The sequence below is a fragment of the Rana temporaria genome, chromosome 7 (assembly GCF_905171775.1).
Source record: "Rana temporaria chromosome 7, aRanTem1.1, whole genome shotgun sequence".
NCBI classification, from domain to species: domain Eukaryota; kingdom Metazoa; phylum Chordata; class Amphibia; order Anura; family Ranidae; genus Rana; species Rana temporaria.
In genome coordinates, this window is record NC_053495.1 from 166,677,687 (window position 1) to 166,705,013 (window position 27,327).

General features: G+C 42.3%; 1 protein-coding gene and 1 non-coding gene across 5 annotated transcripts in view; both read left to right on the plus strand.

Annotated features, from left to right (window-relative positions):
- Nucleotides 1–27,327, plus strand: part of COP1 (COP1 E3 ubiquitin ligase) — a 277,841-nt gene that overhangs the window by 225,766 nt on the left and 24,748 nt on the right. The window lies entirely within an intron of this gene.
- Nucleotides 24,372–24,507, plus strand: LOC120946426. Its single transcript, XR_005750748.1, has one exon.

The window sequence follows — 27,327 nt, forward strand, 5'->3', positions numbered from 1 at the left end:
GCCTGGTGGGAGACCGCCTGGGAATACCAGGTGCTGTCTACTGTTCATTGTCCTACTATTTTAGGCGATCAGGCTATGCTTCTCCTTGTGGTCGACCGATCTGGTTTCAGCCGGACAACGCCACGGCCGTGGCTTCAGTCTACCATCAGGTATGCCGGCAGGCGGACTACTGGAGTCGCCAGATGCTGGACCAGGGCGACTGGTCTTTGTGCTTGGGGTGTTTCGGCTCCCTTGCAGGAGGTGAGCCTCACATGGCATGGATCTCCTGGCAGCTTGTCTCCGCCGCAAGGGTGTCAGTTAGTGGCCAGGTCTAGTGATCTTGTACAGACGCGTCAGTCGCGCTGGTGGCCCTGTGTTGTCTGTATCAGTGATTTTTTGCCATTCCTCCATGGTAGTTGCTTCCTCGGCCGCTCCACAGAGTGGATGCTGAGGAGATCCCGATGATTCTAATCGCTCCAGATTAATCTCGGCGTCCTTGGTACGCTGATATCGGGCGCCTGGTAGCGGAGGCACCCTGGCGATTGCCAGGGCAGGAGGTTCCTGTCTCAAGGTCCCATACTTCCTCCTGTTGTACAGTCACTGACTTGCTTAACATGGTTATTGGAAGCCAGACTTTAGGTGACCAGGGTCTGTCTGACTCGGTCATCTCAACAGGGCACCGTAGTCTTCTTCCGGAGGATCTACCGTCGCACCTCTCTTGGTGCGAAGGGATGGAGTGACGTCCACGGGCGTACTCTCGGTGTCCAGGGTCCTGCTGTTTTTAAAGCTTGGATTGGATCTAAAAATTGCTTAAAGCACCGTTTGGGGGCAGATTTCAGCCTTGGCTGTGTTCTTTTAGTGGCCTTTTTGCGGCCCGTTCCCTGGTGGGTCCCCTTTTTTTGTGTGCAAGGGGTTTGTCATATACTTTCCCCTCTTGGCCCATCTCTTCCTCCATGAGTTTTGACTCTGGTGCTCTCGGTTCTTTAGGAACCTTCCTTTTGGAAACATCAGAGAGATTTTCTCTTGACACTATCTCAGAAGGTGGCCCCTTTAGTGGCCTTTACCTCTGTTAGAAGAGTTTCTGAGTTGGCGGTCTTGTCTTGCAAGCCGCCATGCTTGATCCCCCATAAGGATTAGGTGATGGTGCGCCCGCAAACTTCCCTTCTTCCGAAGGAGGTTTCGGCCTTTTATACTTTAGGCGTGGTACGCGCTTTGCGGGTATACCAGCCTACTACGGCTCCATTTCGGAGCTTCTGACTCTCTTTTGTGTCGGTGTCTGGTCCACAAAAGGGCCTGGCGGTCTCGTCGACCACCATTTCTCGGTGGATCGGTCAGGCCGTCATACAGGCCTATGCTCCTAAGGGCGGGCCCCCCTTTCCGGTCACGGCACTTTCGACCAGGGCAATTGGTGCTTCCTGGGTTTTTTTTTTTTTTTTTCCGACATCATGCGTCGGTCTCACAGGTGTGCGAGGCGGCGATTTGCTTGTCCGTTCACGCTTTTTCCAGAATTTACATGGTTGCTGTGAGTGCATCTTATGATGTTTTTTTCAGCCGCTAGTTTTTGCCGGCGGCTGTTTAAAGTTGCACCTCCTCCGTTGAGGAGCTCTGCTTGTTTTGGGGTGAAGTTAAAATTGTTTTTACTGATATATTTCCCACCCCTCGTTTTTTGACACTGCTTGGGGACGTCCCACTTGTCAAGATTTAAGGAGCTGTGTCCGTCCATGGACGATAAGAGAAAATAGGATTTTTTGTACTCACCGTAAAATCCTTTTCTCTGAAGTCCATGGACGGACACAGCTCCCACCCCTCCTTTTTAGGTTTGTACTGCTTGTTACGAACTGAGGCTGCAAGCTGCAGTGAGGAGGGTTATGTCTGGAGGGACCGCCCCCTGGGCGGGGCTGTTCAACTCTGTTAATGTAACATGTATTTAACTATTTAACATGTTTCTGCCTAGTCCTCTCCTGTAAACAGGGAACATAACCCACTTGTCAAGATTTAAGGAGCTGTGTCCGTCCATGGACTTCAGAGAAAAGGATTTTACGGTGAGTACAAAAAATCCTATTTTTTTTTGCTAAAAAAAATACCTTGAACCACTAATAAAACAAAAAAACTATATATATATATTTGCCCCCTTCCTTTATTTTTTTTATTTTATTTTTTTTAGATTTCTTACACTTAATGATTCAGATCATCAAACAAATTTTAATATTACACAAAGATAACCCGAGTAAATTAAAGATGCAGTTTTTAAATTATCATTTCATTTATTAAGGGCAAAAATCTGTTCAAACCTTCACTTACCACACCCAGGCCTGATTACTACCAGACCTATTGAATCAAGAAATCACATAAATACAAGCTGTCTGACCATGAAAGTGAAGCATGCTAACAGATCACAAAAAGCCACACATTAGGCCACAATCTAAAATAATTAAAGAACCGATTAGAAACAAAGTATTGTACATGTATTGGTCTAGGAAGGGTTTCAAATACATTTTTAAGGCTTTGGAACTCCAGTGAACCACGGGGAGAGCCATTATCCACAAATGAAGATAACGTGAAACAGTGGTGAACCTTCCCAGGAGTGGCCAGCCTACAAAAATTACTCCAAGAGCATAACGACAACTCATCCAGGAGGTCATAAAAGAACCCAGAACAACGTCTGAAGAACTGAAGGCCTCACTTGCTTCAGGTTAGATCAGTTTTCATGATTCAACAATAAGAAAGAGACTGGACAAAAATGGCCTCCATGGGAGAGTTCCAAGGCCAAAGCCACTGCTGACCAAAAAACATCTCGATTATTCTCAAGACTTTTAGGCAAATATTCTGTGGAGTGATGAGTCAAAAATGTTACTTTTTGGAAGGTGTGCGTCCATTACATCAGGCATAAAATCCAGCATTTCATAATAAATACATCATACCAACAGTCAGACATGGTGGTAGTGGTGTGATGGTCTGGGGCTGTTTTGCAGCTTCAAGACCTGGACGACTTCCCATAATTGATGGAACCGTGAATTCTGAGCTCTACCAGAAAATCCTAAAGGAGAATATCCGGCCATCAGTTTGTGACCTCAAGCGACAAGCGCACTTGGGTTATGCAGCAGGACAATGATTTGAAACACAACAAGTTCACCTCCGAATGGTTCAAGCAAAGCAAAATTTATGTTTTGGAGTGGCCTAGTCAAAGCCCAGACTTAAATCCAATTGAGATGCTGTATCATGATGCTGTATCATGGCCTTACACAGGCCATTCAGGCCATTCATGCTGGAAAACCCTCCAATGTGGCTGAATTAAAACAGAGTAGGCCTAAATTCCTCCACAGCAATGCGAAATACTCATTGCCAGTTATTGCAAATGCTTGATTGCAGGTGTTGCTGCCGCCAAGGGTGGCACAACCAGTTATTAGGTTTAGGGGGCAATTACTTTTTCATATAAAGCCAGGCAGGTTTGAACAGCTTTTTTGCCTTAATAAATGAAATAATTTTAAAAACGTATTTTGTATTTACTCAGGTTATCTGTGTATTAATAAAAAAAAATTGATCCAAGTGTGACAAATATGCAAAAAAATAACAGCAAGGGGCAAATACTTTTTCACAGCATTATGTATATACAGTATCTCACAAAAGTGAGTACACCCCTCACATTTTTGAGAATATTTTAATGTGATACTACTGAAGAAATTACACTTTGCTAAAATGTAAAGTAGTGAGTGTACAGCATGTATAGCAGTGTAATTTTTCTGTTCCCTCAAAATAACTCAACACACAGCCATTAATGTCTAAACCGCTGGCAACAAAAGTAAGTATACCCCTAAGTGAAAATGGCTAAATTGGGTCCAAAGTGTCAATATTTGTGTGGCCACCATAATTTTCCAGCACTACCTTAACCCTTTTGGGCATGGAGTTCACCAGAGCTTCAAAGGTTGCCACCGGAGTCCTCTTCCACTCCTCCATGACTACATCACAGATCTGGTGGATGTTGGAGACCTTCCATTTGAGGATGCCTCTCAGATCACAAATGCTCAATATAGTTTAGGTCTGGAGACATGCTTGGCCAGTCCATCACCTTTACCCTAAGCTTCTTTAGCAAGGCAGTGGTCATCTTGGAGGTGTATTTGGGGTCATTACCATGTTGGCCCCCCCTCCTCCTTCCGCTGCCAGACCAATTAGAAAACGCAGTGCGCTTTGCGCATGAGCAGTAGGGTTCCCTTACCAGGAATGGCGATGACTGCACCTGACAGCCAATCCGAAGATCGGCTGCGATGCTGACATCATGGGCTTCCTGGACAGGTAAGTGTCCATATATTAAAAGTCAGCAGCTGCGGTATTTGTAGCTGTTGACTTTATTTGTTTTCCTGTGAAGGATGGACCTCCTCTTTTAAAGTGGTCAAACTCCTTTACAGGTTACCAATTTAGAGATGGTTTAGACAGGAGGTCTGGTGCTAGAATTATTGCTCTCACTCAGAAGTTTTCAACAATACCTCAAGTGTGGTGCAGTCACCGTTTGCATATGCTTGCGTATGTGTTTGCATTTGCACATAATCAGGGGGTGCTAGCTAGCGGGCAGGTACAGTGATGAAAATAAGTATTTGAACACCCTGCTATTTTGCAAGTTCTCCCACTTGGAAATCATGGAGGGGTCTGAAATTGTTATCGTAGGTGCATGTCCACTGTGAGAGACCTAATCAAAAAAAAAAAATCCAGAAATCACAATGTATGATTTTTTTTTTAACTATTTATTTATATGATACAGCTGCAAATAAGTATTTGAACACCTGAGAAAATCAATGTTAATATTTGGTACAGTAGCCTTTGTTTGCAATTACAGAGGTCAAACGTTTCTTGTAGTTTTTCACCAGGTTTGCACACACTGGAGGAGGGATTTTGGCCCACTCCTCCACACAGATCTTCTCTAGATCAGTCAGGTTTCTGGGCTGTCGCTGAGAAACACGGAGTTTGAGCTCCCTCCAAAGATTCTCTATTGGGTTTAGGTCTGGAGACTGGCTAGGCCACGCCAGAACCTTGATATGCTTCTTACAGAGCCACTCCTTGGTTATCCTGGCTGTGTGCTTCGGGTCATTGTCATGTTGGAAGACCCAGCCTCGACCCATCTTCAAAGCTCTAACTGAGGGAAGGAGGTTGTTGCCCAAAATCTTGCAATACATGGCCCCGGTCATCCTCTCCTTAATACAGTGCAGTCGCCCTGTCCCATGTGCAGAAAAACATCCCCAAAGCATGATGCTACCACCCCCATGCTTCACAGTAGGGATGGTGTTCTTGGGATGGTACTCATCATTCTTCTTCCTCCAAACACGGTTAGTGGAATTATGACCAAAAAGTTCTATTTTGGTCTCATCTGACCACATGACTTTCTCCCATGGCTCCTCTGGATCATCCAAATGGTCATTGGCAAACTTAAGACGGGCCTTGACATGTGCTGGTTTAAGCAGGGGAACCTTCCGTGCCATGCATGATTTCAAACCATGACGTCTTAGTGCATTACCAACAGTAACCTTGGAAATGGTGGTCCCAGCTCTTTTCAGGTCATTGACCAGCTCCTCCCGTGTAGTCCTGGGCTGATTTCTCACCTTTCTTAGGATCATTGAGACCCCACGAGGTGAGATTTTTCATGGAGCCCCAGTCCGAGGGAGATTGACAGTCATGTTTAGCTTCTTCCATTTTCTAATGATTGCTCCAACAGTGGACCTTTTTTCACCAAGCTGCTTGGCAATTTCCCCGTAGCCCTTTCCAGCCTTGTGGAGGTGTACAATTTTGTCTCTAGTGTCTTTGGACAGCTCTTTGGTCTTGGCCATGTTAGTAGTTGGATTCTTACTGATTGTATGGGGTGGACAGGTGTCTTTATGCAGCTAATGACCTCAAACAGGTACATCTAATTTAGGATAATAAATGGAGTGGAGGTGGACATTTTAAAGGCAGACTAACAGGTCTTTGAGGGTCAGAATTCTAGCTGATAGACAGGTGTTCAAATACTTATTTGCAGCTGTATCATACAAATAAATAGTTAAAAAATCATAAATTGTGATTTCTGGAATTTTTTTTTTGATTATGTCTCTCACAGTGGACATGCACCTACGATGACAATTTCAGACCCCTCCATGATTTCCAAGTGGGAGAACTTGCAAAATAGCAGGGTGTTCAAATACTTATTTTCCTCACTGTAAATGGAGAGCCAAAACCGAGGTTTCTGTGGTCCCACAAGGGAACAACGTCTCTCTCCCTCTCTCCCCGTGCTGCTGTTATCCTTCCACCACCCGCTGTTCAGCCACTCTAATCACTTTTGCCATACATCTAATCACCGGCTGCAAATTTTGATACACCTGCAGGCATCAACCTAAAAATATCCTACGGTTGGGAAGTGGTTAAACCGCAAATACCACATTCCCCCTTCATCACAGCTTGGTATTTGTGTGAACTTGAAGCAAAAGCTCTCAATTCAGGTTTGCTATATGCGATCACAACAAAGAACTCTGACAATCCATTACACTTCTGGGCATCTGATCACTTCAGCTTCACATGAATTTAAAAACCCCAGCACACAGATACTTTGTATGATGTGGTGCGCTGCATTGGGGGAGAAAGGTGCGTTATAAACTGCACTGTATTGTGTTTACAGCACATTCACAGTTAATGGGCTACTTAACCCAATGCCTGTGAATCCAGTTTTAAACAAATTTTGCTTTGTATTCTATATTCTTTTCTTGCATTCCTAATCATCTGCTATATAGGTCTTCTCAGCCTCTTTTGGTTAGGTTTGAAAGCAGAGGGAAGCAAAACCAAAAAATAAACTTAAAGGGCAGAATTGGCAGAAGATACATACATTTTATGTAGCTGAGTGGCCTGACAGAAGGTAGAGAAAAGATTGTGACCTCTAAGGCCCCGTACACACGGTCGGACAAAACCGATGAGAATGGTCCGACGGACCGTTTTCATCAGTTCACCTCTGAAGTGGCCGTACAGCCTAATATGTGTACACACCGTCAGTCCAAAATCCGTTAGGGTCAGAACGCGGTGACGTCAAACACACGACATGCTGAATAAAACGAAGTTCAATGCTTCCAAGCATGCGTCGACTTGATTCTGAGCATGCGCGGGTTTTGAACCGATGCTTTTCTGTACTAACCATCGGTTTGGACCGATGGGGCAGTGGTCTATCGGTTCGGTTTTGAAGCATGTTTTTAAATTTTGGACCGAAGGAAAACAGACAGATAGCCTATACACACAGTCGGTTTGGTCCGATGAAAATGAACTTCGGTTCATTTTCATTGGACCAAACCGACCGTGTGTAGGGGGCCTAAGCTAGAAGAAAAGATGGAGGCAATGGTTTTAAAGCTTCTAGGGTCTGTACACCTTCACACTACCTGGCCCCCACACATGCATGCACTGAGATGACCCTTTGGTGAGTTTGCATTAATGAACAATTTTTCTGCAATTTTAGATTTGTTTTAAAATGGAGAAACTTTAGTTCAAAGTTCTAAACTACTTTAGGAAATATTAAGATCATTGGATCCACATGGTAAACAATCTGATCATCTCTGACATACATGTGTGGAAATAATGGAGTGATTTGTGTTTACAGTGACACTTGCATTTTTCATTGCACACAGTTGTGGAACTTTTGTTTTGTTGGGAACAGGAGCTAGAGTTTCCCTTTTAATGCTTAAATGTGTGCACTGTTATTATCCCTGACAAGGAGATAGAATGGTAGTTGGTAGTACCCCGGTGTTTAAGAGCAACTGGATTCAACAGCCAGCTAACTGTGGTTACTGATGTATGATAACTTTCTATTGCATGGACATCCTAATGCTTTTCAAAGTTTCATTGCCCAAAGGCATATTCATTAAGGGGCCCTGAACCAGAGCATGTCTTTTATTTCATATATTGAACAAAATAAAAATTATTTTGCAAGGCAGACACTGAACAAAGGAAGTCTGGTGTCACAACTGAATAATGCTTTTAATAAACTTTTATTATTTAGGAAAAAGAGCAATTACTGCCTAAAGATAATTTGGTCCAGGCACTGTGTTGAGTAACTTTGCCCATTCCCTGCACAGGATTTATATCCAAAAGAGGCTACATTTAACATGTCATTTTTTTTTTTTTATACTTTGAATAGAATAAGAGAGGGTTAGAACTGTTTCAGTTTTTTTTTCTTTTGCCATCTGTGTCATTGGGGAGATTTCCCTTTATTTTCTATCCCATAGCCAAAACAGGAAGCGAGAGGAAATCCCTCAAAAGTGTGGTCCTAGTGTCCTCATTGGAAAATTTCCCCTCTATTCATATTTTGATGTCAACCCAAGTTTGGGGATTTTCTTTCACTTTCACAATAAACAGAACGAATACAAAGGGTGAATCTCACTAATGGGGGCACAGATGGCAATAAAAACTGACAGGTACACTATATTGTCAAAAGCATTGGGATACCTGCCTTTATACACGCGCACACACATGCACTTTAATGTCTTCACAGAAGAGTGGAAGCTGTTATAGCTGCAAATGGTGGGCCAACTCATATTGAACCCTACAGACTAAGACTGGGATGCCATTAACGTTCATGTGCATGTAAAGGCAGCTGTCCCAATACTTTTGACAATATAGTGTATTTTATTCCCTCCCCACTCTATTCAAAATAAAAACATTTTGCCTTTAGTTACACTTTAAGTAGGACATGTTACTCTAACTCTATTGGGCATTATTTATTGTCAAGGCTGAAGTAAGAACCGTCCTTTTGCTCAAGTCCGCAACCAGTCAGGTTTACATATGCAATCTTCCAGGACACTGAAATTTAAAGTTCATCTTTTAAAACACTTTTTGAAAACAAATAATGATTCTGCTCTTTGGTATTTTCAGTCCTTTGGTGTGAAATTATTTCCATTCAAACCAGCACCACCCATGTTACTGGTGAGATCTGTCCATTCAGACTGCATTTCCTGTACCAAAATGTTATGTGGTTCATTCATAACTGGTTGTAAAGTCTCATGTGTGAGTGCTAGTCTTTGCTAAGCCCAGGGGAAGGTCACACTGCAGAGTGGGAAACACATGGCCATAGCAGTACAATGTCACCATAGAGACCCAATACTACTCTGATAGAATGTTTTCCTCCTTACACAATGTCACCAGAGCAGTGCAGTGTGACTATGGTGACATTGTACTGCTGTGGCAGTAATCATGTTCAGTGCCTGGCTTCTCTGAAATCGCCATATCACTGCCAGCCTTTGTCTCCAATCAGCACCAGAGCAGTTGTATGTCACCAGACCAGGACAGCCAGTCCGTGTCCCCAGTCACCACCACACAAGTCCTGGTGTCCCCATATGGCTTCGTTCACATGTCCATTACTCTCTGAAGAGGAAACATGTTCTGATTTCTCTTTGGGGAGCATTTGACAGATGGTGAGCAGGCATTGCATTGCCGCTTTACCATCTGCTTTAACCCCACAGAAGCATCCTCATGCACTCGAATAGGTTGTGATTGAAAGGCACTATGCCCATCAAAAGTGACAGAGTATTTCCTGCTATGGCTGTGAAGCCAAAGCATTGCAGCTGCAGCCTATGTACACCCCTGGCCGCTGCCTCTACACCTAAAGGGGGTAGCGTTTAGGGGGCAGTACAACTGCAGCTCAACCGCAAGGTTTTCCTGCCCCCAACCTCATGTGTGAATGAGTAGCCAGTCACAATATCTCAGTTTTGCCACACCAGTGTCACTAGAAACAGTATTCCTGTTTGCTGCCATACCAGACCAGTGCAGCCAGCAACAGTTTTTTCTGATCACTGTTACACCAGTCTGTGGTAACAGACCAGTGTAGGCCAACAACAGTGTTCTGATTGCCACCATGCCAGTGTCGGAACAGTTTTTCTGATCACTGCTACACCAGTGCCAGTGTCACCAGACCAGTGTAAACCAGCAACAGTGTTCCTGATTGCCACCATGCCAGTGTCATCAGAACCGTGTTCCTGATTGCTGCTACACCAAGTGCCTGGCAGCCAGTAACCACCACAGAATTGCCTCTGCCTGCCGCATGTACTGACCCTGGCCTGTTTGTTGTCCATGCCCGCATTTCTGCCTGCTTTCTGGACCAATCTGTCACCTCTTTACTGACCAGGTCTCTGCCTGCCGCCTAAACTGACCCTTCTGCACATCCCACTGACTACGTTCCAGCGAGACGCCAGTCCTAGTTATGCCATGTGGGCAACTACACCCCGGGAACCAAAGAAACTTTTGTTCTTCTGCCTCCTGTATTTTCCTATTGGCTATTTCCTGGCTATTTCCTGTAGCCAGTGAACATTTTATAGAATGGGGACTGCTATAGGTGATACTATACTAAGATGATGATATTATTGTTGTTGTTTATTATTATTATTATGCACAATTTATATAGTGCCAACAGTTTACGAGGCAACAATTGCAGTCCATTGGTTTTGATACATAAAATACATAAAATGTACTTTTGTCAGCAATGGCACACCTAAACCAAGAGATTTTTGATCAGCTTCATTTATGTAGGTTTCTTTGAACTAACACCAGGATGTTTGAAGAAAACAGATCTGATAACTTTCTGGGTAGAAATATATGAATAACGTGCTGTTAGAAAGAGGCCCTTTGGTATTGTATCACTGAACTTTAAAGAAGGGAATATTGATTGCACTAGACTTGGAAAAGATGACTGTTGAATTGGAAAGCCAGCTGAATATTTTGAATGCTATGAGGAGAATTTGATCGATTAATTGCAGATATGAGATAAAGAGCAAGAAGCTCTTTTGTACTCTAGTTTCCCTTAATTCTAGTTTTTAATTGTGTTTAATATTGTTTAACCACCTACTGGCTGTCCATTGTATGTAAATGGCTGGTTGGGGGACTGGGAGTTCTGAATGAATGTCTTAGTGCTTTCTGTTGATGTGCGTGCCCAGTGCCCGTGATTGTGTTATTAAAAATGCACATTGCCAATCAAGAGTGGCTTTGTGCATTGTCATTGCTGCGATTGCCAATCACAGCGATCACAAATGTAAACATTGCCATTTATGGGGGATGTCAGTCTTAGAAGAAGAGAGGCCACAGCACCGGGAAGGTTTCTGTTCATTTTGGATGGGAGATTATAACATGTCACTGACCATCAATGATTGTGATTATTTGTTTAGGTTTATCCATGGCATCTAGCCATTGCACACAATGCAGTTTCATCCCCCAGGAAACGTTCCAACATTAATAATTTCCAGGGACACTTTGCAGCACAGCTATTAATTAATTACCACACTCACTTCCCCGAAGCTCCACCCACTCCGCATAATCTTTGCCAGGCGAAGCACTAGCCCAATGTACCCCGCTCTGTGATTTGCTGTGTCCAAAGGGTGCACAGGAGATCAACACCATTTATATATTCCCTCAGAAGTGAGCCGTCCAGCCATTTAAGTACAGTGGCTGGACATCAACTGGTTAAAGATTGATTTTCTTGGAGTTCTTTGGCCAGCATGCGGCTGCGTTTTATTTCAGATTTCACAGTATGCTTTATTAAAAAGAGCAAAGGAACATTAATCTTTGTAGGTTAGCACTTTAAGCAGATCTTTCCTCTAAATTATAACGCTGCTTAAATGGGTTCTGCCTAGTTTTGTTTGTGAGTTTTTATTTTTCTCCAGTTTAGCTATATTAGCGGTTAATTAAGCCATTAAGCATGCTTGTTGTTGCTTTTAGTGCACATCTGACAGCAAGTTAAAAATGTAAGCAGATGTCATTCATCTCCTGCCATTCTCGGTGATAAATTTATGGCTAATGGGGTAAAGCTTAAAGCGGAGTTTCACCCAAAAAACAAGTATATAACATTACATTCAGTATACCTCAAACATGTACAGTATGCCGTTTTTTTTTTTTTTTTTTTTTGGGGGTGGTGTAAATATGGTATCTGTATTTTCCACCCGGCTTCCGGGTACTCGCTCCCGCGGGACTGGGCGTTCCTGTGCAGTGCCGCAATGTCATCTGGGACTTCGCCCATATGATTGACGTGCCTGAGAAAAACTCCCCCCGGCGGATAAGGCGCGTCACGACTTTCCGAAAGTAGCCGAACCGCGACTTTCCGAAAGTAGCCGAACCGCGAGTCGGCTCTCTACGGCGCCTGCGCAGTCAGCTCTACACTGCTCCTAGTCGGTGTACACCCCCCCCCCCCCCCCAAAAAAAACTGCATACTGTACATGTTTGAGGTATACTGAATATGTTATATACTTTTTCTTGGGTGAACCTCCGCTTTAAGAGCTTGTATTTGTCTTCTGTCTGGGGGAGTGTGGGGGTTCAGAGGAGTAAGAGAGTGATACTTGGTGATTGTAAACCTTTTGCTTTGTAAAAAAAAAAAAAAAAAAATTCAGTTTAAAATAGAAGGCAAAACATTTTTGTATAGACATAAAAAAATGATGCTTTAAGTACGTATTTTAAATCGCATGTCTGTTTCCCAGGTGATCAGGGTAACTCATGTAAAATGCATTGTATAGTGCATTAGCTTAATACCGGTGACCAGAGAGATTGGAGAATAGGCGGTTTCTTACGACAGGGCTTGACAAATTTGCTTGGAATCTAGGAGCCAGCTAAAAAAATTAGGAGTCAGGAACGTGCCCTGTCGAGCTCGCGCGCACAAGAAAACGCATACGTGAGTAGCGTCTGCATATAAAAACGGTGTTCAAACCACACATGTGAGGTATCACCGCGATCGTTAGAGCGTGAGCAATAATTCTAGCCCTAGACCTCCCCTGTAACTCAAAAAATGCAACCTGTAGAATTTTTTTAAACGTCGCCTATGGAGATTTTAAAGGGTAAAAGTTTGTCGCCATTCCACGAGCGGACACAATTTTGAAGTGTAACATGTTGGGTATCACTTTACTTGGCGTAACATTGTCTTTCACAATATAAAAAAAATTGGGCTAACTTTACTGACGTCTTATTTTTTTATTAAGAAAAGTGTATTTTTTCCCAAAAAAAGTGTGCTTGTAAGACCGCTGCACAAATACGGTGTGACAGAAAGTATTGCAGCGACTGTCCTTTTTTTCTCTAGGGTGTTAAAATAAAAAAAATATAGGTCCGAACTAGAGGGAAGGAGATGGAGATGGCAGTGAAAACAGACAGGGGAAGCTCTATTAGCATTGCTGGTTGTCTTGTCGTACCAACGGGCACCACAAGATCACAGAAGGAAGCATAGGCCTGCAGAAGGGCGCAAAGCCGCGGCCTCAATTACCGGCCGACGGGGGAGGTGGGGGCGCATGGAGACGCAGGAAACCACAGCTGTGTCGCTAATTCTAGTTCCGAATTACTATCTGGCGCCCGGGGTTTGTCGAACCCTGTCTTATGAGACATAGGAGCATGCAAATACTACCTGCTGCTCTGTCTAACCACTTATGGGCTGCTGCCACCATCCCGGTGGATGCGGGCACATCTGGAATTCCGACCAGTAGAGTGAGAAACTGTTGTATCTTGCTATTGGGGTTACATATTGAGACCGAAACATGGGCCAGAACGCAAGAAGGGACATATGTGAGAATATTGTAAATCCCCTGTATTATGCCCTTCAGTCACCTCCAGTGTTTCCAGTGTTTTTGACTTGTAGTTAAAGTGGAGTTCCACTCATTTTTTTATGTTTGTCTGTGCTGCATGCCCTAATCTCATAGTGTTCAGAATGGACAATTTTTATTAATTTTGTTGCTTTTAAATACCTTTATTTTGTAGTCCTTCATTACTTCCTCCTCCTTATTAGCCTAGGCTATTAAGTCACAAGGCTATTCGCAAGGGTTTCTGGGGTAGGCATCATGTATCCCAGTAGTCCTTGCAAATAGCCTATTTGCATAGAGAAGGGGCGGCAACTTCCTCTGACACTCCCGTTGCTATGAAAACCTGACTGAAACCTATTACATCGCTTGTGCAGCACTGAGCATGTGCGAGATCTGCAAGGCTGAAATCCAGGAAGTCATACAGTCTGGCTTCATGATGCCCACACTTAAGATGGCCACGGTCTATTTCTAGATTATAAACAAACTAAATGCTCTAACAACCTAACAAAACGGACCTTAGTTTACAGACTAACTTTACTAGACTACATTAAGCTTGTGTATTACAGGGGTATTTATATTTAAAAAGTGAAATTGTGGGTGGAACTCCGCTTTAACTGGGGCCCAAGTGAACTATACAATTTCCCCAGTGACTATTAGTCCATAGGAGACATCTCTTCAGTCAATCTCTTCTTTTGTGCTGCCCCAGGGAGTTTTCATGCCTGTGTGATTTGCGTTGAGATGAGTACTATATGGTCTCGCTAAGCCCTGATGAAGCAAAAATTGACGAAACGCATTGGCACATGAGGACCTACTTTATTAGTACTCTCTCCCTAGCTATCCAGCCATGCGCAAAAAACAAATTTGTTTTTTTTACTTTGAATTTTTTTTTTTAATAATGAGATGCTTGTATTGGCACCATATCTTTTTTAATATGTTTTGATATTTCAATAATTTTTATAGTATCTTGGTTTATTTTATGGCCTGTATAGTCCGATATCCTTTCCCTCTTTTTCACTGTGTATATATTTGCAGATGATGACCTATGAGTGTCACAATAATTGTTAAATATTAAACCATCAGGTTAAAAAATGCAATATTCATTTTAAACATGAATATCATGTTTTACAACGCACAATGTGAACGGGCCCTAATTATGTGACTAAAATATATGTCCTAATGCAGCACATTGTCAATACAGTTAAATATGTTTAATAAATTCCATATCGCACTGTGTATAATACTGATCAGTGGCTGATAGACTTCCTGAACAAGTACTTCAGGAATAAGGGATTATTTTTCTTTCTTCACGAGCTAGAGGTTATTTTTTACCAACCACCTCCACATCTCTTATATTGTTCTTGTCATCTTATACAGCTGAAAGAGTCACTTTTGTTTCCAAACAAAGTGATTTGTAGTACCTCAGGCCTTAATAATCTTGAGACATTCTCTGAAGCCATTGTTTTTGTACTCGGGGAAAAAAAAGTACACTTAAACAGTGTTGCTGTCTTAAGAAATGCTTGCAGCATGCTTCACTCTAAACTCTTTTATTCTGAGGCACACATATATAATGGAAAAAAGCTTTGATCCATTGTACATTCTCCATCAGGTAAAACATCTCCTTGTAACAAGGGCTCAACTGTAAAGCATTTTGTTGGAAACAAGTGTTTTATTAAACGCAGCATTGGCAATATCTTTTTTTTTTTTTTTTATTGCATGTCTTCATCCAAAACTTCTACTTTAGTTGTAGGTGTGGGTGAACGGGGCAGAATGTTTGTAATGTGTCATCTTATCTTCACAGCTACATTGTGAGAATTTAGAACCACAAAGTTTCTCTCGACAATCTTCTGCCGTTTGTGTCTTTGTCAGAGTTATGTTTTAGCTGCAAAAAGTAACCCTTTCTTACATGACAGGCAGCAGCAACGTTGTCAAACACGGGAGGTTATAGCCTAGACCAGTGGTCCCCAACCTTTTTGGCACCGGGGACCAGCTGCATGGACGAAAATTGTGCCAAGGGTTGGGGTTGGCACGCGGGGGTAAGCAATTTTTCGCGGGCAATTTGTCAGAGCATTATTTCTATAATTACATTGTAGTAATAAATGAAATAGTTCAACTCACCATAATGCAGAATTCGTGGGAGCCCTGAGCGTGCCACTTGCCACGTCGTATGCCACCAGATGCGGAATGTCACTTGCCACATCACCTGCCACGTTGCCTGTCACCAGATGCGGAATGTCACTTGCCACGCTGCCTGCCACATGATACTGAATGTCACTTGCCATGCTGCCTGCCACAAGATACTGAATGTCACTTGCCACGTTGCCTGTCACCAGATGCGGAATGTCACTTGCCACATCACCTGCCACCAGATGCGGAATGTCACTTGCCACATCACCTGCCACCAGATGCGGAATGTCACTGCATTGGTAGCAGCACTAGTCCTTGCTCGCTTATCTCTTACACCAGGTGCTTGTATCCCAGCCGCACGGCTGTCTCATACCGGCCCTCTCATGCCACCCGCCCGCACCCGATGACCCTTGGCCTAGACCACATATGGGTCTGGATCTTCACATCAATGACCAATATACATCTACATATGGCTGACCCATTGCCCTCCTGCCAAAGCTCGTTGGGTTTAGACTTTTTGTATACAATTTCTTCTGACATTTTAGCCTGGGGTTTTGGGTTAAAAACTTTTACTAAACTGGCTCTAAAGTGTGTCTGTATCTATATGCTATTTATTAGATTCTAAAAAAAATTAAGCAGTAGGGATTATAGAAGTGGCATATACCTAAGGTGTTACTAAACCCACAACAGTAAAATCAGTCTGTATATGCAGTAAAGCATGCGTGTTATACTCATTGTGGAACCTAAGGGGTTAAGCCTCTGCATTGTGTAAAAAACTGTTTGATCGTCTCTGATCCTCCCCTTCCACTGTCCCTAATCTATCTCCTCATAAGACAGAGCCTTTGGAGGCACTCTGCACATGCTGTTTAGCAGATCGATTGCTTTTTCAGGAGGCGGGAGGGGACTTCTTTGGCCAAACTAACCTCCCCCTCCAGTGCTTCTCCCGACTCGCCTGTGTGATCGGCAAGCCGTAGAATGAGACTGCTGGTGGCGTTGGTTTACCATAGATCTGGTCCATGGGCTGCTCTATGACCCTCAGAGGCTGGAAGCAACGCCATGACGTCACTTCTGGTACCGGCAGATGTAAACACTGCAGTGTTTTATTTTTTGCTGAGAAGCTTAAGCCCCGTAAAGAGGAGCTGTAATGCACTATTCCTGTTACAAGGGATGTTTATAATCCTTGTGATAGGTAAAAATTTGGATTGCTTTTATTCCTTACAGCAATAGCATTCAGCCTGGAAATCGTCTCTGATGGGTATGGGATACACGGAGCATGACAAGTCTATTTTGCACACAATCTTAATATTTGCTTTGCTGACAGAACCGCCCCTCAGCCAATTTAGGAAGCCTGGATGTAATACCGGGCACCTGATTGGCTGAAGGCAGAGACGATCCAATTGGCACCAAGGAATATAGGAAGAAGATACGCACGGACGAGTCGCGCAGCATTCATCGTCGCGCTACTGTCCCACAGCTCACTGCTTGACACGCCACCTCGATAGGGTATGTGGAGGGCAGACGGGCACAGTGACTGCATATTATGTGCACAAAGGCTGCAATTGATGGAGCACAGTTTGGTGCATATTATGGGCACAAAGGCTACAATTGATGGGGCACAACTGTTGGCTGCATATGATGGGCACAACTGTTGGCTGCATATGATAGGCACAGTGGCTGCAATTGATGATTTTGTTTCAGAATTTTTCCGTTCGTTTGCGCCCCCCAAAAATTTTGAGCACCACATGCCCCTGCTTCCTTTTTTGTTTCATAACCACCTGGTGCAATCTCATAATGCTGGAGCATCTGCCATGCTTTAAGTGGATGAGATTTGGGCCGTATTTTTGCACATTAACCACTTCAACACAACACAGCCAATTATGTCACTTCTCACGTAAAAATCTTCCATTTTTTTATTTAGTTTTTTGCTCGAAAATTAATGGGAACTCCCAAACATTATATATTTTTTAGGTAGAGGCACTCGAGAATTTAATGGTGGGTGTTGCAATTTTTTTTATGTTACTTGGAATTTGCACAGCGTTTTTTCAAATGTATTTTTTATTTTGTTTTTTGTTTTTTATCTATAACCAAAATGAACCAAGCCTTGGAGGAAACACTACTATCTGCAGGCTTGGATCTTTTCAAGTTGAAGAACCAAAGTTCCATTATATTCACACTCCTTTCCTTTGAGTGAAATGTTTTAAAAAAAATGGCTCTTATCGATTTGTTTTTATTATAGAATGTTTATTTTGCTATATGTTTTTAAGCATTCTCTTCTTTTTACAATTATTTGTAGGTATATAGTGTTTACAAGTTTGGCTATCTTGGCCCCTCTCGTAAATTATTTTGGCTTTTCTGCCAGTTTCTAATGTGAACTGGTTAATCGTGCCATTCTTCAAATTTCCATCTGGCAGCACTAGGGTCTTTGGTTTAAATCCCAACCACAGCGCTACATGCCTGGAGTTTGCATGTTCTCCCTGTGCCTGTGTGAGTCTCCTCCGGGTACTCCAGTTTTCTCCGACACTCCAAAGACATGCTGGAAGGTTAATTGGTTCCTGTCTAAATTGGCCCTAGTATGTGTATGTTTGGATGTGGGTTGGGGACCTTAGATTGTAAGCTACTTGAGGGCAGAGACTGGTGTGAATGTACAATATAGATAAATAGAGAGACAGAGAGATGGATATAATCTGTGTGTGTGTGTGTGTGTGTGTGTGTGTGTGTGTGTGTGTGTGTGTGTGTGTGTGTGTGTGTGTGTGTGTGTGTGTGTGTGTGTGTAAAGCTTGGAAATTGTTGTCGCTATATAAGTACCTGTAATTAGTTTTTATTTTTATATATATACAGTTGAACCTCGGATTACGAGCATATTCCGTTCCAGGAGTATGCTCGTAATCCAAAGTACTCGCATATCAAAACGAGTTTTCCCATTGAAGTCAATGGAAACGAAAATAATTTGTTCCGCATTTACTTCAATGGGATGCAATAGCGAATGCAGCCAGAGGTGGGGAAGGCGCCAGAAAGCACCGAAAAGGCCCAAAGACACTTCGGCTAGTTTCATACGCCCCTGTACCTCAGGCCAAATGAGATACTGCAGGCCAATGTTTGGCTTTTCTCGGCTCCTGCGCCCCTGTACCTCAGGCCAAATGAGGTACTGAAGGCCTATTTAGCTTGAATTCGGCTTGTCTTGCGAGTCAACACTCGCAAACCGAGTCAGATTTTTTTTTAAAAGTTGCTCGCAATTCAAAACGCTCTCAAACCAAGTTACTCTTAAACCAAGGTTCCACTGTATAATTTTCAATGTTGCTGAAGTGTCAATTTGTTTATATGGTTGACAAGTGTGATTACCACTTTTTGAAAATCCAGTGTAGTTTATCAGAAGATTACAAGGCATCAGGGAAATCAGGAAAGAGGACCTATATTATATATTAACTAATGGCAAGGTTTACAGTGTTTCAGAGGTAAATTAGGAAATTGGTAATAGGCTAAATGACTTACATTTCCCAGCGAAAATGCCATTCCTGCTTTTCTAGTGCCAGATCTGTGACCCCAATGCCCAGGCCTTTGTTCATACGGTCTCTGCTGAAGGGAAGGATCATATTCTGTTTCTTCAGCAATGATCACAATGTCTAGGCTTTTGGTCACATGCCTTACTTTGGATGAATACTGGAGAAGCATTCTTTCCATAAAGTATTTCTTCCTTTCTACTAGTCGTAATGTATCTGTCCCATCAAGGCAATAATTGTAGGTTTATTTTAGCGTTTGAGTATAAATCCACTTTATCTGTGTACTCATAGTGACTTGGAACATGGATGAATTCTGTCATTTCCAGTCCAAACAAATATATTTGTCAAGTGATGTGAGGCAAGGTAAAACTTGTGGACATATCTGACATTGGGGAAAAACAAGATGAAATGCATTGGCAGTGTAGGAGCCATTCATATGGCTTGCACTGAGCTTTCAAGTGAAAAGGGGATACGATATTAAGGGTGTTGTTTGGCAGCAGAAGTAACATTAAGGTGCCTGAAGAGCACTTGGAATGTTTTGCACTGTAAAAAAATTGATAGGAAAGTTGCATATAATTGCTGATGCTTTAATGGGCCAACATAATAATTCCCTGTAAATAGAGTGCACGGTGTACTGAAGTTCGAAAGACTCATCAGGTGCACTCAGGCTCTACATATTACAGACATTATGATGGAAGTTAATGTGTTTACCCAGTCCTTCGCAGACATGTTGTTTAAAGATAAAAAAAAAAAAATGTAACCCCTGTACAATCCTGTAGCAAGATGTATATGTCCATTTTATTTTTGATGTTTGTGTATTTTGAAGCCCAAATGTCCGTGTACCATTAAAATGCATATGTATGTACATTGGCATAACCTAACCCCCAAAGGTAAAGTGGCAAAAAAGTATGTGAACCCTTTGGAGTGAACTGGTGATCTGCAGTAATTTGCCTTAAAATGTGTTCTGATCCTCATCTAAGTAACAATAGACAAACACAATGGGCCAGATTCACAAAAGGGATACGACAGAGTTTCTCCTGATACGCCGTCGTATCCCTGTTTCTATCTATGCGACTGATTCATAGAATCAGTTGCGCATAGATATTCCTAAGATCCGACAGGTGTAATAGTTTTACACTGTCGGATCTTAGGATGCAGTACCGCGGCCGCCGCTGGGGGGAGTTTGCGTCGTAAACCAGCGTCGGGTATGCAAATTAGGAGTTACGGCGATCCACAAAGCTTTTTCCCGTCGTTACGTCGCCGCGAGTGTTAGTTTGCCGTCGCAAAGATAGGGCAACTTTTACAAAGTGTAAAATTACTCCACCATGTAAAAGTATACCCGTCTTTCCCGCGTCGCTTTTGAATATTTTTTTTATTTTTCCCGGCACAAGTCTTTTTTTCACGTCGCCATTCACAAAACGGCGCGTCGTAATTTCGCGCAAAGCACGTCGGGAAATTTGCGTCTGGAGCATGCGCAGTACGTCCGGCGCGGGAGCGCGCCTAATTTGAATGGTACCCGCCCCATTTGAATTGACTCGCCTTGCGCCAGACGGATTTACGATACACCGCCGCAAATTTCCAGGTAAGTGTTTTGTGGATCGGGCACTTAGACAGAAAATTTGCGGCGGTGTAATGTAAATCGGTTACGTTACGCTGCGCCCGGGCTACGTGAATCTGGCCCATTGTGCTTAAAGTAGTTCTAAAGGCGGACTTTTTTTTTATATATGAATGCACGCTATGCATTAAGATAAAACATATTTTGTGTGCAGCAGCCCCCCTAATACTTACCTGAGCCTCATCTCGCTCCATCGATGTTAAGAGACTCGGCTGTCCGGCACTCTCCCTCCTGATTGGCAGTGGCTGCCATTGGCTCCTGCTGCTGTCAATCAAAGTCAGTAAGTCAATGAGAGGGGAAATGGACACAACAGCTGCCTGGGTGCCCCCATAGCAATCTGTTTGCTGTGGGGGCAGGAGGGAGAGCCAAGGAGCGCCGACAAGGGACCCAACAAGAGGATGATTTAGGCTGCTCTGTGAAAAAACACTGCACAAAGCAGTTAAGTATAACGTGTTTGTTTTTAAAAACAAAAAAGACTTTAGTTTTACTTCAAGCTAATAACACACAAACAATTTTATTTTCTCACGTCTTTATTCTGACACAAGTCTGTCCAACTTTGAAAAAGGTTCCTGCACTACTTTGGTCCATTTTCAGCCCATTCAATATCATTGAAGTCAGGTATTCGTCCGGACTATCTCCATGTCGGAGCAAAATCGTATCCTGTTCAAGTCATATGGAAGTAGGACCGATGCCGCAGGGCAAAGTCAGATCAACAGTCGTCTCTTACCAGTGTGAACCCGGCCTTAGAGCTACTTTTGAGTGTGTTTTTATCAAACTTTCTAAAATTACGTAGAAACCATGATCGGTTGTTGCTCTTATACATGTTTCAGCCTATGAGGCCTTAGTCATAACCACATTGTGGTGATGTGGTTATAACTAAGGATTTTCATAGGGTGAAAACACGTCAACTGATTTTATCTGCGTTTGTACAATGTTGCTTTTCAATAAAATGAATATTCTGTAAGAGCAACAACTGGTGTGTGGATCATTCTTCCAAAATCATTCTACTTAGCCAGCGGTGGATCGAGCACTCTGGAGCTCTGCCATCAATGTGTTGTAATGGTAGTAGCACTGATTTCTCTGTTTGCCTTTCTAAAATTGCTGTTTATAAGCATCAGCTGATGTGAACCATGCCTCACAAAAAGAAGCTCTCTGAAGATATATTATCAACAGTAGTTGATTTGCATAAGGCTGGAAAGAGATTCAAAGCAATCTCAAGTCTGTGTTGATGGGAGGGGTATCGAGCAATTCTTGTTCCCTGCAATCCATGGTTGCCGGAAACAAAACTGCATTATCAATGGCTTGCTTTATTCTTGCCACTGTATATTTTTCTTGGCTGTGCCCAAAGGTTTTTGAACATCATAAGCGGCTAAAATTACTTTTCTCCCAAGGGGAAATAATTTGCATTCTGTGTGTACAACTGCTATTTAGGGATGTTGAGATTAATTCTGTGATATGGAATAAATGAGGGGGAGCTCACTGCATCAAAACTTCTACCAAAAAGTAGAGTGTACAGTAAATAGAAATTAAACTGTAATTGATGTGGAGCTGCCAGAGACTATAATATTACATTGGGGTCTCAAGTAATATGAAGATCTATAGCGCACCTCCTTCTTATGAGTGTGCCCTGTAAACAACCCTCATATACATCACATGTAAAATAAATTAAAAAAACCTCTGTCATATAAAATAAATATACAAAGGTATATCATAAACCAAAACTTCAGAATACCTCCTCATTCATTAATCCTCCCAAAATGTATGGTAAACCAAATGGGAAGCAAAAAATGCCACCTTACAATTCTCCTCCTTAGCGTTAACTCCTTAGCGTTAAAATTAAGGTTTCCTATTTAGAATAAATAAAGCTGTCCTGTTAGTAAAACAGCGATATCAGAACCGATTCAATCATACAGTTTGTAGTGTACATAGATTTACAAAACTATGGGCTAAAGGAATATTCCTGAACTTTGTTTTATCTCATGGGTACTGTGAAATTGTGTGAATGTATGTTATCTCAGCTTGCAGAGCTTGGATTCATTGCATGAGTTTACCATAAATGGAAATATTGCAGAATATACAGCCTCATGCTACATAACTAAGCTACATTTCATGCTGAATAAACTAAATTATTAATGTATCTTAAATATAAAAAAATCTTTAGATATAGATGTTTACTCCAAAAGCATGTTATTAAAATACATTTTAAATGAAAAAAATATCTGATTTATTTAGATTGTTTGTTTTATTAAAAAGTCATTGATTTATAGCCACCCTGCTCACATTAATTTCTAATATGTAGGGATGAATCAATACCAGTTTCCTACGACCGAGTACGAGTATCGATATTTTTTTTCTCAAGTACTCACTGATACCAATTGATGATACCTTATTTGTGTCATATGACAGTTGGGTTTTGTTTTTTTGTTTTTTTAAGACTAATGACAAATTGTTACTTAAAGCGGGGGTTCACCCAAAAAATACATTTTTAACATTACATTCAGCCGAGTTGTCCTAATGACAATCCGCTGTTTTTTTACAACACTGAATCCGCCAGACTCTTTTTTTTACAACACTGACTCCGGCCCCGCACATATGTGAACCTGGCCTTACAGTCTGCCGACTTGAAGGTAATCGGCTTAAGTATCTGAGCATTTGCGCGAGTACAAGGACTCGTACAGATGCTTTGTATTGGTGCATTGCTAGTACTATGCGTGCAGGACATGATCTGTTAGGCATTTCAGTCTTTGTATTGGTGCATTGCTAGTACTATGCGTGCAGGACATGATCTGTTAGGCATTTCGGTCTATCACCATTGATTATTGTTGCACTGTACCATACATAAAGCCATAAACACGAGCATTGTGTCTGAAGAGAAAAAGTAGGTGTATTGATTGTCCTTAACAAGCCAGTCCTTTACGCTGTCCTTCACCAGAAGAATGAATAGACGATGCGTGTTTTTGTATATCTGATGGCAAAATAAATGACTGTTCTCCAGGAAGAATATATATTTATCTCTATTTGTTATGTGTCTTGTGTATATTGCAGACATGAATGGAAATGTTTACTTCTTCAGTTTTCTACAGTTCTTGGGGCACAATTGCTTAGCCTTTTATGTTGTTGTATTGGTGGATCTCTTTCTACATTATCCAAATATACAGCCAAAGCATGTGGTTAGGGTTTCTCATTAAAGGACTATTTAATGACGGCTCCCAGCAATCTGGGGACCTGAAAATGTATTGTGAGGTTCAATTTGGGAATGTGGCTTACAGTGAATTATTACTAGCCTAGGCGGTTTTAATCCAGTATTGCATGTTGGCCATTGAAATAGGAACATTTATATTGACTGCTACGTATAAAAGGTTCTTTTGCTCACGCTGAGCAATCAAATCCTGTCAATTTACCTGTTCAGATTTTCTCCACGTGTCTCACTTTCTCATAAATGTTCCCCATTGCTCCTAACTTTTTTTTTTTTATGGAAACAGTTCTTGCCGGAACTCAATTGGTAACTAATTTGCAAAATGGAATGTAATATATAATCTGAGCACTATCGTGGCCTAGCAGATCAAATTTTTCTTTGCCCCAGACATTTGACTGTATTATGAATAGAGACTCATTGCAATATTTGGAAGCTGAATTACTGAATACGTGCAGGTGAAGTGTCTGCCCGTACAATCAGTCTTCCTATAGTAATGTACTGGAGATCTCTGTCTGGCTCTGCCAAGCATACACAGAGCCTGATCGTTCCTCTCCACACACAAGATCACGGATTCGTTCTTGTAGTTGGAGAGCGGCGCAGATCAATGCGCCAACAAGATGTGTAGGACGGGAGTTGTGTTGTGCCAAATGGTGTGTTACTAATTACTTATTTTCATTTTCCGCTTTCTTTTCTGTCATTCAACCAGTGCTTTTTGTGTGTACACACTTGCACATAGGATGCCAATTGTTTGTGAAGAACCATGTCTGGAGTATGTTTACAGGCATCTTTCTGTTGTCTTCAATCAATGCATTTGTTGTATTCTGTTTTGTATTGGTATATTGGTATATAAGTCTACAGCAAAGTAATTTAGTTAACACAAAAGAGGTAGGAATTGAAGCAGATTTATAAAGGTTGTAGTAGAAATGGTAGTAATTGGGTCCCATTCACACTTACAATTGAGGCCATGTACAATTACATGTGGGGCGTACATCAGGGGTTCCTGGTAATTCGCTGCTGGAGGAAGCCCCATTGTAAGCAATGAGAGGCTGACAGCTCCTGCAGCTAGTCGTGGCTGTTCTCATGTAATCGCTCAAGCAGTAATTGCCTGCAAATGATCAGCAGGACCAATTATTTGTAGGTAATCTGATCATTTTATGCATCTTAGTTGCACTATATTAAAGGTGCATCTCTGTCATAGCAGTTTTTCATGTTTTACAGTGGGTATATAAAATCAAAAAGTGAACCTCCACATTTTGGATACCTTCCCCTCTCCTTCGGTGACACATTTGGCACCTTTCAGGGGGGAGGGGGGTGCATGTGCAGTAGGGAATCGGGCAGTGAAACAGTCGGGCTTCACTGCCTGATTCCCTCACCGAGGATGGCGGTGGAAGCAGCCGAGGACCGAGCGATTGCTCAGCCTCGGCTGCTGACATCGCGGGCACGCTGGACAGGTAAGTGTCCATTTTTTAAAAGTCAGCAGCTGCCGTATTTGTAGCTGCTGACTTTAAAAAAAAAAAAACAGCGGAACCTCCAGCTTAAATGTGCGACCTGGAATGAAGACAGTTTTTGTTTTATCCAGCTTTATTTACTTAGTGCAACTTATAACATCCATGTGAGAGAGATAACGCCAACATAAAAAAAAATTCAAATACTGAATCCGAGTTGGAAAAAGTATCACCCCCTTTTCTATAAAAGACTAAGGACTAGACCGCACTGTCATAGTATTATAAAAGTGTATCATCAAGCAATGGGGGTTATTTACGAAGGGCAAATCCACTTTGAAGTGCAGTTGCTGTAAATCTGAGGGGTAGATCTTAAATGAGGTGAAGCTCTGATGATTTTATTATCCAAAAATGTGCCAGCTAAAATGCCATTTATTTTCCTTGCATGTCCCCCTCAGATCTGCAGCGACTGAATTTCCAAGTGCACTTTCAGTTCAATTTCAAGTGCACTTTGGACTTGTAGTTTTCACTTGTAGTGCAAAGTGGATTTGCCTTTCGTAAATAACCCCCACTGTGTCATCAAAAAGCACAAACATTTTTAAAACAACTCGAGTCCATGTGAATATATGTGATATAGTGTTTTGCGCAAATAAAATCCAAAAGTGGCAAAAATGCCAAAATAAATCGTGCTCCTCTTCACCAGATAAATGCACACCGCCGTTTAATGTTTACATCAGAGAGGCAAGGTCACATGATCTTTCAACCTGTTCTGACGATTCAGACCAGTGTTTCTCAACTCCAGTCCTCAAGGTGCCCCAACAGGTCGTGTTTTCAGGATTTACCCCTAGATGAAATGGCTGTGGCAATTACTAAGGCAGTAAAACCAAATTTACCAGTGCAAAATAATGGAAAGCCTGAAAACATGACCTGTTGTGGCGCCTTGAGGACTGGAGTTCAGAAACAGATTCAGACCATTGTGAATTAAATACAAATTCTCTCAGGTAGTTTGTACATTGCCTAAATTCAGTAAGGCACAAAGGGCCAGATTCACGTACAGCGGGCGCAAGTTTACGTAACCGGTTTACGTTACACCGCCGCAATTTTTCCGATTTAGTGCCCGATCCACAAAGCACTTACCTGGAAATTTGCGGCGGTGTATCGTAAACAGGTCCGGCGCAAGGCGGTCCAATTCAAATGGGGCGGGTACCATTTAAATTAGGCGCGCTCCCGCGCCGGACGTACTGCGCATGTTCCCGTTGCAAATTTCCCGACGTGCTTTGCGCGAAATTACGACGCACCGACGTTTTGTGAATCGTGACGTGAAAAAAGATTTACGCCGGGAAAAATAAAAGATTTAAAAAAAATTCAAAAGTGACGCGGGAAAGACAGGCAGACTTTAACATGGTGGAGTACTTTTACACCATGTTAAAGGTGCCCTATCTTTGCGACGGAAATCGAACACTCGCGACGACGTAACGACGGGAATAATCTTTGTGGATCGCCGTAACTCCTAATTTGCATACCCGACGCTTGTTTACGACGCAAACTCCCCCCAGCGGCGGCCGCGGTACTGCATCCTAAGATCCGACAGTGTAAGTCCATTACACCTGTCGGATCTTCTGCCTATCTATGCGTAACTGATTCTATGAATCAGTCGCATAGTTAGAAACAGGAGATACGCCGTCGTATCTCTTTTGTGAATCTGGCCCATAATACCAAAGCAAAAGCGAGTCACGCTGGTGATTGGGAGGGTTAACCTTTAATTTAATAGGCTGGGTAGCTGAAAAAGCATTCTGTTTCTGGGAACCATTCCCATATTACAGATGCATCCACTTCTTTTGTTACTGTGCACTATATGAGTGTTTATGGGTTTGCCATTCTGAATCACAAGTGATCCTTGTTTTGAGCTTTTGTACAGATTGGTGAAGTGGTATAGCAT